Source organism: Oryzias melastigma, linkage group LG7 (assembly GCF_002922805.2).
Source record: "Oryzias melastigma strain HK-1 linkage group LG7, ASM292280v2, whole genome shotgun sequence".
Taxonomy (NCBI): Eukaryota; Metazoa; Chordata; class Actinopteri; order Beloniformes; family Adrianichthyidae; genus Oryzias; species Oryzias melastigma.
Window position 1 is genome coordinate 25,421,299 of NC_050518.1, and position 10,697 is coordinate 25,431,995.

At 40.7% G+C, this 10,697-nt stretch overlaps 1 protein-coding gene across 1 annotated transcript in view; it reads right to left on the minus strand.

The window, feature by feature from the left end:
• The window catches only part of LOC112159700 (G-protein coupled receptor 22), a 23,276-nt gene extending 13,020 nt beyond the window's left edge, over window positions 1–10,256 (minus strand). The window contains exon 1 of the mRNA XM_024293933.2: window positions 10,086–10,256. The gene's annotated coding sequence lies outside the window, so the exon portion shown is untranslated. The remainder of the gene's footprint in view (window positions 1–10,085) is intronic.
• Window positions 10,257–10,697: the final 441 nt, after the last annotated feature.

A 10,697-nucleotide genomic window follows, 5' to 3' on the forward strand; every position in this document is an offset into this window, starting at 1 on the left:
AATTTTATAAATATCCTACCTGTTTTTTTTTCCTGTCTTAGATCGTTGACGAATCAAAATACAAATTTGAATAATCCTCCAGTATTGGATGTTCTATTGAAAATACCAACCTTTTATTTGAGCAGATATTATTGTCTAATGCAGTGGCCCCCGACCTTTTTCAGGCCATGGACCGGTTTCAATTGGACAATATTTTTGCAGACTGGTCCTAAATTGGCATTTTTAAGCTTCCGGTTTATGAAAATCTATTTTTTTTAAATGCCACTACAAGAAATTTTGTTTAACCTGTTTAATACACAATTTAATACACATTTTTCAGAAATTTTGTATTCTTTCAAAGTAATTTAACAAAATTTCCAATCTTTTAGCAATTTTAACATTTTGCAAATAGTTTTTGCATGTTCTGCAAAAAGTTTCAGCAACTAAATTCAGCAAAAAGCATTCACACTAGCATTATCGCAGGTAATCCAACTACTTTCAATTGTTTTGCAGCTTCTTGTGAAACTGTTGTACCTCTGTGAACCCTGCATGTCCATCCATCTTCTTCCTCTCGTTTGCGACCGGGTCGTGGGGGCAGCAGTCTAAGCAAAGATACAGACTTCCCTCTCCCCGGCCACTTCCTCCAGCTCCTCTGGGGGACCCCGAGGCGTTCCCAGGCCAGCTGAGAGATGTAGTCTCTCTTGCGTGTCCTGGGTCTTCCCCGGGGCCTCCACCCAGTGGGACATGCCTGAAACACTGAAACACCTCACCAAGGAGGCGTCCTGGAGGCATCCGGACCAGATGCCCGAACCACCTCAACAGGCTCCTCTCGATGAGGAGGAGAAGCGGCTCTACTCCGAGCTCTCTCCGGGTGACCGAGCTTCTCACCCTATCTCTAAGGGAGCGTCCAGCCACCCTCCGGAGAAAACTAATTTCAGCCGCTTGTAGTCGGGATCTCGTTCTTTCGGTCACGACCCAGAGCTCATGACTGTAGGTGAGTACTGGAACGAAGATTGACCAGTAATTGAGACCTTTGCTTTCTGGCTCAGCTCTCTTTTCACCACAACGGACCGGTACAGCGACCGCATAATGCTGCTCCAATCCGCCTGTCGATCTCACGCTCGTGAACACCTCCTCCACCTAAGGCAGGAGCACTCCACCCACCTAGAGAGGACAAACGACCTTCTGCCCTATTGCATGCTGGAGGTCCTGGCTTGATGAAGTCAACTGGACAACATCATCTGCAAAGAGCAGAAAGTAAATCCTGTGGTCCCAAGCGGCGCTTAGGAATCCTGTCCTTAAATAACTGAAACCAGTGATGAGGAGCACAAACAGAAAGCATCGACAATATCCAGGTTCCCCTGCCCTCTTTCAAAGAACGTGCATCTAAGCCTCCAGAATTACATTTTTGACTGAAAATAAATAAATAAACTGCCTGATATAAACATACTTTGGTAAATAGAAAGATTCTCTAGTCCTTAAAAGGCAAAATATAGTTTTACTCCTTCATGGTTTTCATGATGACACCAAACCTGCAGGAGTCAGTTCTCCAATAATCCTTTAGACTTCTGCCTTCAAATTTCCGTTTTCAATCAAATCGTTTCGTCAGTTTTCTTAAGTTTTTCATTTAGTGCAGAGACGGCTCTGGTTCCTGCCACCAGTCGGCTTCATTTGCTGATTGAGTCATTGATGAGTCAGCGTTAAGGACTTCCTTATATTCTCTCTGCCACCCGCTGACATTTAAAGGCTCATGATCATTCTGTTATTTACCTTCATCACTCCAAACTCATTGTTCCAGTTACAATAAAAAAGCAGTCTTACAAATGTTAACTGCTTAAACGTTAAAAAACAAGATTTTAGCTGTAAACTTTTTTGCATTTCCTCTTTTCTCCCCCATTAGTTTTCTCATTCTCAGAGTAAAATTTTAAAAAACACATAATGCAGACTTATTTTAGTAGAAGATGACGCCTCTCCATAACCAGTGTTTGATGTTTTTTTGTAATTTAATGTTCTGCTGATGAATCCATGGATGTTATGTTCTTTAAGCTCTGATTTGGGTCAATGTTTCATAGAGATGGGTAACATTACTGGGAAAAAGTATTCAAGCCTTACAGTCTGTGGGGCCGACTAACAACTACATAGAAATTCAAAATGACAACACATGTATTTGGTCCATAAATGTGAGCACACAACCGACAGAGAAAGAAAATACAAACACTCGTGTACTACTGTACCACACACACTCCCCATGGCAAACACACACACAGCAAACCAACGGCGTGATGCTGTGCAGGAGTGCTGCTACGTCTGCGGTAACGAGTTATAGATGTGTGGGACAACAGAGGAAAACACAATGGACTTTGAAGATGTTTTTATGAATAAAAGCTCAGAGAAACATGTCAATCAAACGAGTCAGAACAAATTAATTTTGTGCTTTAGAATCCTCCAAATGTGTCAGAAAGCAGATTATATAAACACTTTTTCACTCAAACGTCATCTCAAACTGATACAAATCAGTCAACAATAATGGCTTTTATTTTGAAAGTTCCATCATGTTTCTGAGCAGGGGTCTCCAAACTACAGTCTGCGGGTCGGATCCGGCCCTCCTCCACATTTGGCCCGGCCCCCCAAAAATCAGAGACCCATAATTTTATTTTTCTCAGTCTTTATTCAACCCTTCTGCAGTCTGAACTAAGACAGGAGAGGAGAGAGTACTAGTTTAACCGTTTAACACCGGAGCTCCAGTGTTTATGTTCTGTAACATGCTAGCATTTTTAGCTCATTTTTTTTATCTACTAAGGTTTTTCATAGCCTAATTTAGAGTTTAGCTTCTATTTTAGCAACAGGCTGATGTTTTTGACTAATTTCATTCACTGAAGAATTTTAGGCTCTTTTGGAGATTAGCTAGTATTTAAGCAATGAGCTAGCATTTCTTTTGTCTACTGTGGTTTTTTATCCGTATTTAGAGTTTAGCTTCTAATTTAGCATCAGGCTAACGTTTTTTGGTTTAATTTACTAAGGAATTTTAGGTTACTTTGGAGTTTAGTTAGTATTTAAGAAACACACTAAATATTTTTGCCAAATTGAAATGTATTAGGGATTTTTAAGCAATTTTACTACAAATTTTTCAGAAATGTAGGTGAACTTCAGCGCTCTTTCATAGTACTTCAACGACATTTCCAGTCTTTTAGCAAATATAACATTTTGCAAATAGCTTTTGCATTTTCAGCATGTTCATGCTGTTTATGAATTAATTTTATGCTATTTTTTTTTTTTAAGATTCTAAAAAAGACTTGTCTTTCTCCTCCTCTGGTTCAGGTGGCTGACCGCTCTCCTTTTAGGGGTCATGGAGGCCTTTTAGCTGTGCTAAAGAAACAACTAATTTGTGATAGAAAGTGAAACACTTCATAGACATACTCATAGAAAACCAGAGAACAAAGACTGATTAGAAATCAATAAAAGAATGAGGAAAAACTAAGTGTTTTGTTTTGTTTTTTATGTTGTGATGTCCTCTCTGTTTGCATTCAACATATTTTTTTAAAGAAAACACCTATGTTTTTCCTTTGTAAAACGATGCAATAATTTGTCCAGTTAAAATGTATGTTTAGATTTTTTTAATCTACCAAGTCAAACATTCGATTTTGGTCACTGGAGTTGTGACTTTAGATTTGGAGCATCAAACCACACAGAGTGAAATCAGTTTGAAGGCTGTTGCTACCGAAGTTGCTCTGCTGAATGATTGTATTGTTTTTCCTTTTTAGATGTTTAAGCTAGCAGTAGCTCACAAAACACCTTCTGAATTGTTGTAATTACATTGTACAGCTTGTGTTTAGTTGGACTTCATCTTCAAGCATATTTTCATATGAGATGTGAAAATATTTTTGCTAAAAAAAAAATCTGTCATTTGTAACTTTTGTTAAAGAAAATAAAAGGAGGGAGAAAAATATTGATCAAAATCTAAACCCAAATTTGGAGTGAAAAAATCTGAGATTAGATTTTTTCAGCTCTATGTTCTCGTACAACAACCTCTTCAAGTTTCTACTCAATCAGACGATTCTGTTCTCGGGCGTCTCCATCTTCTCTTAAGGGCTTAAGGTGAGAAGATGTGTTCACACCGAGTCACAAAGGGATTCAGTTTGTGTAGAGAAACAACAGCTGTGCTGCTGCTACTCAATGACAAAAACCACAACAGTTTGTGATGGTGATGTAGCTGTGGTGGACGACTTCCAGCTGAGGCTTTGGCGCTTTTCAGCAAACCGTGTAGCCAGGATTACTTCAATTTAGAAAATTCCATCCATTCCTCCACCATCTATTCATTTTCTGACCTCACTCAATCCTTAGGTCATGGTGTTGCTGGAGCCTATCCCAGCTGCTGTTGGCCAAAGGTGGGGATCACCCTGGATGGGTAGTCAATCCATCGCAGGGCAACACAACAACACACACTCATGTTCACAAAAAGGCGCAATTTGGAGTGACCAACTGACCTGTGATCGACACGAAACCAAAACGCCCAGGAAGAGCACATGCATGCACAAAGAGAACACGCAAACAGCACACATGAAGGAGCCAGCCAGGATTAACCACTTCATCTAGAGAATCAAGTAAAAGAACTGAAAATCTGTGAGTACATAATGCATTCACACCTGCTGCAGAGGTTGAACAAATCTTCAGTTTGATTGGCGAGCAGACTTTACCATAAATGCATTCAGACGTGTTTGTTTCTCTAAAAACGCAGCAGCACATCAGTTGTTTCTAAATTCCCACCATAAATCAAACCAGATGAAACCATCGGTTTTCACCACTCTGAACGGCCGTCCTTCATCTCTGCAGTCTGACGTCACAACAGACCAGAGTTCTGCAGCCACATGCTGGTGATGTTTTCTGCATGATTCGTGAGGAGTCCGTAAAGAGAAGAAAACCTCCGATCTGCGTCTGCGATGCCTCCTCCAGAACTGGATGGGGATTCAGCTCGTGTAGAGGTGATGCTGCTGAAAGATCAGCTGCTCCTGCATGTAAACAAAACCGCGCTGGCTTGCAGTGGTCTGAATTAACCCTCGTGCTCTCTTATGGGTCCAGATGACCCCACCCTTACATTGATATGTGATCCCTCCCATTAAAAAGGTGGACAGGATTTTATGTCTGACACGGATACCAGTCAAGATAAAAAATCCTTGAAAAATACATTTCAGCACGCTGTCTTGTGGGGTCCTGATGACCCCAAATTTTGTATAAACTTAATGTAAAACCTTTAAAATTGTAACTTTTTAACATAAATATCAACAAGATATATAGCATTACCCGCAATAATGCTAGTGTGAATGATGTTAGCTGAATTTGGCTGCTGAAGATGCTAGTGCTGATAGTTGAAGGTGTTGAAATCACTGGAGGTAATAGGTGAAAACACTGAAGCTGATAGCCAGCTAAAATATTATTGAAATGCCAAATTAGCCTAAAAAATCTCAGTAAATGGCAAAATACTCCAAAAAGCTAGCAGAATGCAAATTTTTAAAACTTAAAAACTTAACTTTTTAACATAATTATGAATAATAAAAAGACAGGAATATTATTCCAGAATAAATCAACTTAAACCTTAAATAACTTGTAATATTTTACTCTCCATAAAAACATATTTTGTCAAAATTATACAAGTTAGAAATAAGTCCAAGATAACATGGGATCATTAATAACAATAAAATAAAATGATCTGGAAGGCCGGATCTGTGCGAGTTTTATCGTAAAAAGGCCTCAAAGATGGTGTTTTTGGTGTTTCTAACATGTTCTTGTGGCATTTTCTCATGATGGAGGAAGTACACTCAACACAAATATAAATCCAACACCTTTGTTTTTGCTCCCGTTTTTCCTGAGATGGACTTAAAGATCTCAAATTAATTCCAGATACACAATATGACCATTTCTCTCAAACATTGTTCACAAATCTGTCTAAATGTGTGATAGTGAGCACTTCTGCTTTGCTGAGATAATCCATCCCACCTCACAGGTGTGTCACATCAGGATCTGACATCATGATTAGTGCACAGGTGTGCCTTAGACTGTCCACAATAAAAGGACACCCTGAAATGTGCAGTTTTATCTTACAGCAGAATGCCACAGATGTCACAAGCATTGAGGGAGCGTGTCATGCTGACAGCAGGAATTTCAACCAGATCTGTTGTCTGTGCATTCAATGTTCATTTCTCCACCATAAGCCGGCTCCAAAGGCGTTTCAGAGAATATGGCAGTACATCCAACCGGCCTCACAACCGCAGACCACGTGTAACCACACCAGCCCAGGACCTCCACATCCAGCAGGTTCACCTTCAAGATGGTCTGAGACCAGCCACTCAGACAGCTGCTGAAACAATTGGTTTGCATAATGAAGAACAATTTCTGCACAAACTGTCAGAAACCGTGAAATTGAGCATGTTTGGGATGTGCTTGACCGGCGTATACGACAGCGTGTACCAGTTCCCACTAATATCCAGCAACTTCACACAGTCATTGAGTCCAGGAGTCCAGGAGTGGACCAACATTCCACAGGCCACCAGTGACAATCTGATCAACTCTGTGTGAAGAAGATGTGTTTCACTGCATGAGGCAAATGGTGGTCACACCAGATACTGACTGGTTCTGGGTCCCCAGACCCCAATAAAGTAAAAAATGGCACATTTCAGGGTGTCCTTTTATTGTGGACAGTCTAAGGCACACCTGTGCACTAATCATGATGTCAGATCAGCATCTTGATGTGACACACCTGTGAGGAGGGGTGGATTATCTCAGCAAAGCAGAAGTGCTCACTATCACACTTTTAGACAGATTTGTGAACAATGTTTGAGAGAAATGGTCATATTGTGTATATGGAATGAATTTGAGATCTTTACGTCCATCTCAGGAAAAACGGGAGCAAAAACAAAGGTGTTGGATTTATATTTGTGTTGAGTGTATGTAAGGAGAATGAATATTAAAACTACATTACTGAGTTTTTCGTTATTCAAACTATTGTGAATCAGGAGCAGATGAAAAAATGCTGTTTGAGAAAGATTGTATTTGTGACATAGAAAATCTGCTGGGCGGGGCCAAAAGCTCCCTGCTCCGCCCCATTTGGACTCATTCACCTGCAGACAAATAGATCCATGAACATCTTTGTTTTCCTTGTCTGGGCCTAAACTGTACCGCCGGATAGCTCTGACAGAGAACTCTCAGCAATGGGGAGGGGAAGGGGGGGCGGGGTTGCAACAGCCCTGCCCACAACTCAGAGGGGAATTTCTAATGAACTCCTGTAGCTCTAAAAAACTATGTTCTAAAAAACAACACGGGTTTTTATATTTTGTCTAAAAATGACATAATTTTAACTAAAAGACCACTTCTTTGAAAATAGATCAAAATATAATCAGATTGGGACTTAGATGTTTTTTCATTAAATGGAGGAAAACCAGTAAATTGTTAAGGATGCTTAAAAAGGAGAATACAAGAAATATGAGAAACTGTTTGTTTCCTCTGATGACTGTCAGAAATCCTGCAGATTATTTCATTTCCTTCTGTGTTAAATCATGTGCTGTCATGACAACATGAAGCTTATGTAAACCCTGCTGACATGCTAACTCTGGAAGGGCAGGGATAAGGTCAGAGGTTTGATGGTTACGTTTGTTGACACGCCGTTCAGGGTTTTTACTTCTGTTAATCGCCTGTGAGCTGGCATCCTTATTTATCAATCCAGAATGCATTTTCCTTTCCAAGTCATAAATATTAGTCTCATTGTGTGAAGATGTGACCATTTGACCTGGGAGGGATGAATTTATCAAGTAGCTCCAGAAGGACTGAGATGCTGTTTTTCAAGCACATTGCACATTTTGGAATGTATAAAGAGAGGAGATCTTGATTGTGAGTTTATTTAAATCCAAACAAACCGAAGCAATAAGCTGCAGTTGTTTATGGAGCACCTATCCAGAGATTCTGCAGAGATCCATTATTCAGGCAGAAATCCAAAGGGAAGATGGATAATTCAGGTTTGAGTAAAGCGCCGGCTCGCTTGCTGAGAGTCGGCATGTTGTCTTGTTGGCTGAATTATTCATGGCAGGAATGAAAAATGGACGTGGAGCAGCAAACTGTTGAGCCAGAGAGGGATGCAGGAAAGATGGAGAGACGAAGACGAGCAGGTAGAGAGCACAGCGGTCATCTGACTGTACATTAGGGGTGCAAGGATTAGTCAACTAATCGACGACTAATCGACTATTAAAATAGTCAACGACTAATTTAATAGTCGATTAGCCGTTATCTTATATTACATGGAGTCAGCGTTTTAAGCGTTTTAAGCGTTTTAAGCGGGAAAATGATAAACTGTCACTGGCTGAAGACAAGTGACAGAGACCTTAAATGTTTACCGCATGCTGAGTTAATCAAAAGTTCAAATATAGTGGCATTCTGATAATATCCCTGCCTTTTTATTATTCGTAATTATGTTAAAAACTTTTTTAAGTTTTAAAATTGGCATTCTGCTAGCTTTTTGGACTACTTTAGCATGTATTAAGGTTTTTTAGGATATTTTGGAGTTTAGCTAATGTTTCAGTCACATGCTTGCTGTTTTGACTAGTTTAGGCTTTTTTTCACATTTTTAGAATATTTTAAAGATTAACTATTTTTTGTTATTTTAGGCTATTTTGGCATTCAAATAATATTTTATCTGCAGCTTCAGTATTTTCAGCTATCAGCTTCTGTGTTTTTAGTTATCAATTTCAGCATCTTCAACTATCAGCACTATCATCTTCAGTGCCGAAATTCAGCTTACAGCATTCACACTAGCATCATCACAGGTAATACTATATATCTAGTTTGTAGTTAGTTTAAAGTTAATTATGGTTAAGGTGTGTTCTTTATTAAAATAATGGTTTGTGGCAGCACTACTGTACAATGAGGTCATTACCAGGCTGTTTATGTGTTGGTGTGCAGGCAGCAGGAAGATACACACCGATGCACGCTCTGCAGGAGTTTCAGCTGCACTCAAAAGCATCCAGAAAGACTTTCATCAAGACGTGTCCTCCTGTCCTCCACCTCCACACTGTTGTCAGCATTCCTGCAGTCCCTCCTCACACCCACCACTCTCACTATTCATCAAATATGCTGCATCTTCTTCTACAGTTTTTCTTTGGAATGCATGGCACAGATCAGGATCTGAGGCGGTCTATGCCGTGACAGGCAGCGCTTTGATCACTTTGGGGTTTCCATCTGGTACTTAGAAGCTGATTTTTGTGCTCCTTTTGTCCACTTTAAACAACGATAATAAACAACAACATCAAAATCCAAATGAGAAAATTCTCCTATACGGATTTGTTGTTACTATAGTAGACTCAAAGGTTAGAAATGTATTTGTCCTGTTTCTGTTCATAGAGAAGAGTGAACGTGTGCAACAATTTGCATGACGTGTTGCTGTTGGAGACCCAAACACCTGCAGCAAGCAGACGGGGGAAAATCCACGTAAGGCAGCAATCAAAGCACCTTAAAAGGCAGAATTTGAGATGCTTCAATAATTCAAAGCCCGTTTTAGAGTCTTTATCTCATTTGAACTGCAGGACGCGCAGCCGTGCGTAACGCTGCAAACATCATCCATCCTGCGCTCTGATGTTTTGCACGAGCAGCAGCAAGGGCTCCCCCAGGAGCGTGGGAGACAGCACGGCCTTAGAGCTCCTGGCGGTGTCAACAACCCACTCCCACGTGCAGCCCCGAGGTTCCCGATAAAACCCAGATTCCTCTGCAAAAAAATCGATTCTTTTCCGAGAAGCGTTTGCGCCAAACAGCACGGCACTGCGTGGAGGTTCATGCGGACACGCAGGGCTGCACACTCGGGAGGCAAACGTGGACACATCAACAGGGAAACGTTTTTATTTCACGGTAAATGTGGAGGGGTTTTTATGTCGAATTAAAAATCGCTGCGTAAAAGTTCACCCAGAAAAAGTTGGAACCACAGCCTCACTGCACACGTGACAAAGAGAGGAGAGCATTTTAAGCGGGAAAAGGATCAACTGGGTGAAGACAAGTGACAGAGACCTTAATACCAAATGATTCCCGCGTGGTGAGTTAATCCAATGCGTAAAAAAGTGAAGATGCGTTCTTACCGCGCTCAGCGATCCATCCCTGCGACCTGCGAGCTACGCGCTGATGGGAAGCTGCATCCTCTGCGGGCTGCGAAGTGGAACACGGAGCATGATCACTCAGAGCAGCTCCAGGAGCTCTGGCAGCCTCACAGCTGAGTGGGACGGACTGTCCGCGGGCAGAGGTTCGACTGTTGGATCCATGGAGGACCTGCTGTGCGCAGGAGGAGGAGGAGGAGGAGGAGGCTGGAAGGAGCAACTGACCACTCATCTAAATATACGAATTTAATCTTTCGTAACCCAATACTTTAATCTGTGCCTTTAGAACAAGAAAAGTGTGGAGTTTATGACGCTATGCACGTGAAATGAAGCTCAAAACTGAGTTAAACTACATTCAGCTCAAACAAGAGTTTGAGACGTTTTGTGCTCATTAGTTTATATAAGAAATTATTCATTCTAGGCTATTTTTCATAGAATATGAATGAGAAAACTGAAACTGTTTCCCACACATACGATTGAATGAAGACATTTATTGTTAAACAACATAGTAACTCTTTAAAGGGACCATAACATGAAAAATCTACTTTTTTAGCTGTATATCCAGCCCCAGCCCAGTCTCAGTAAAATGCGTACATA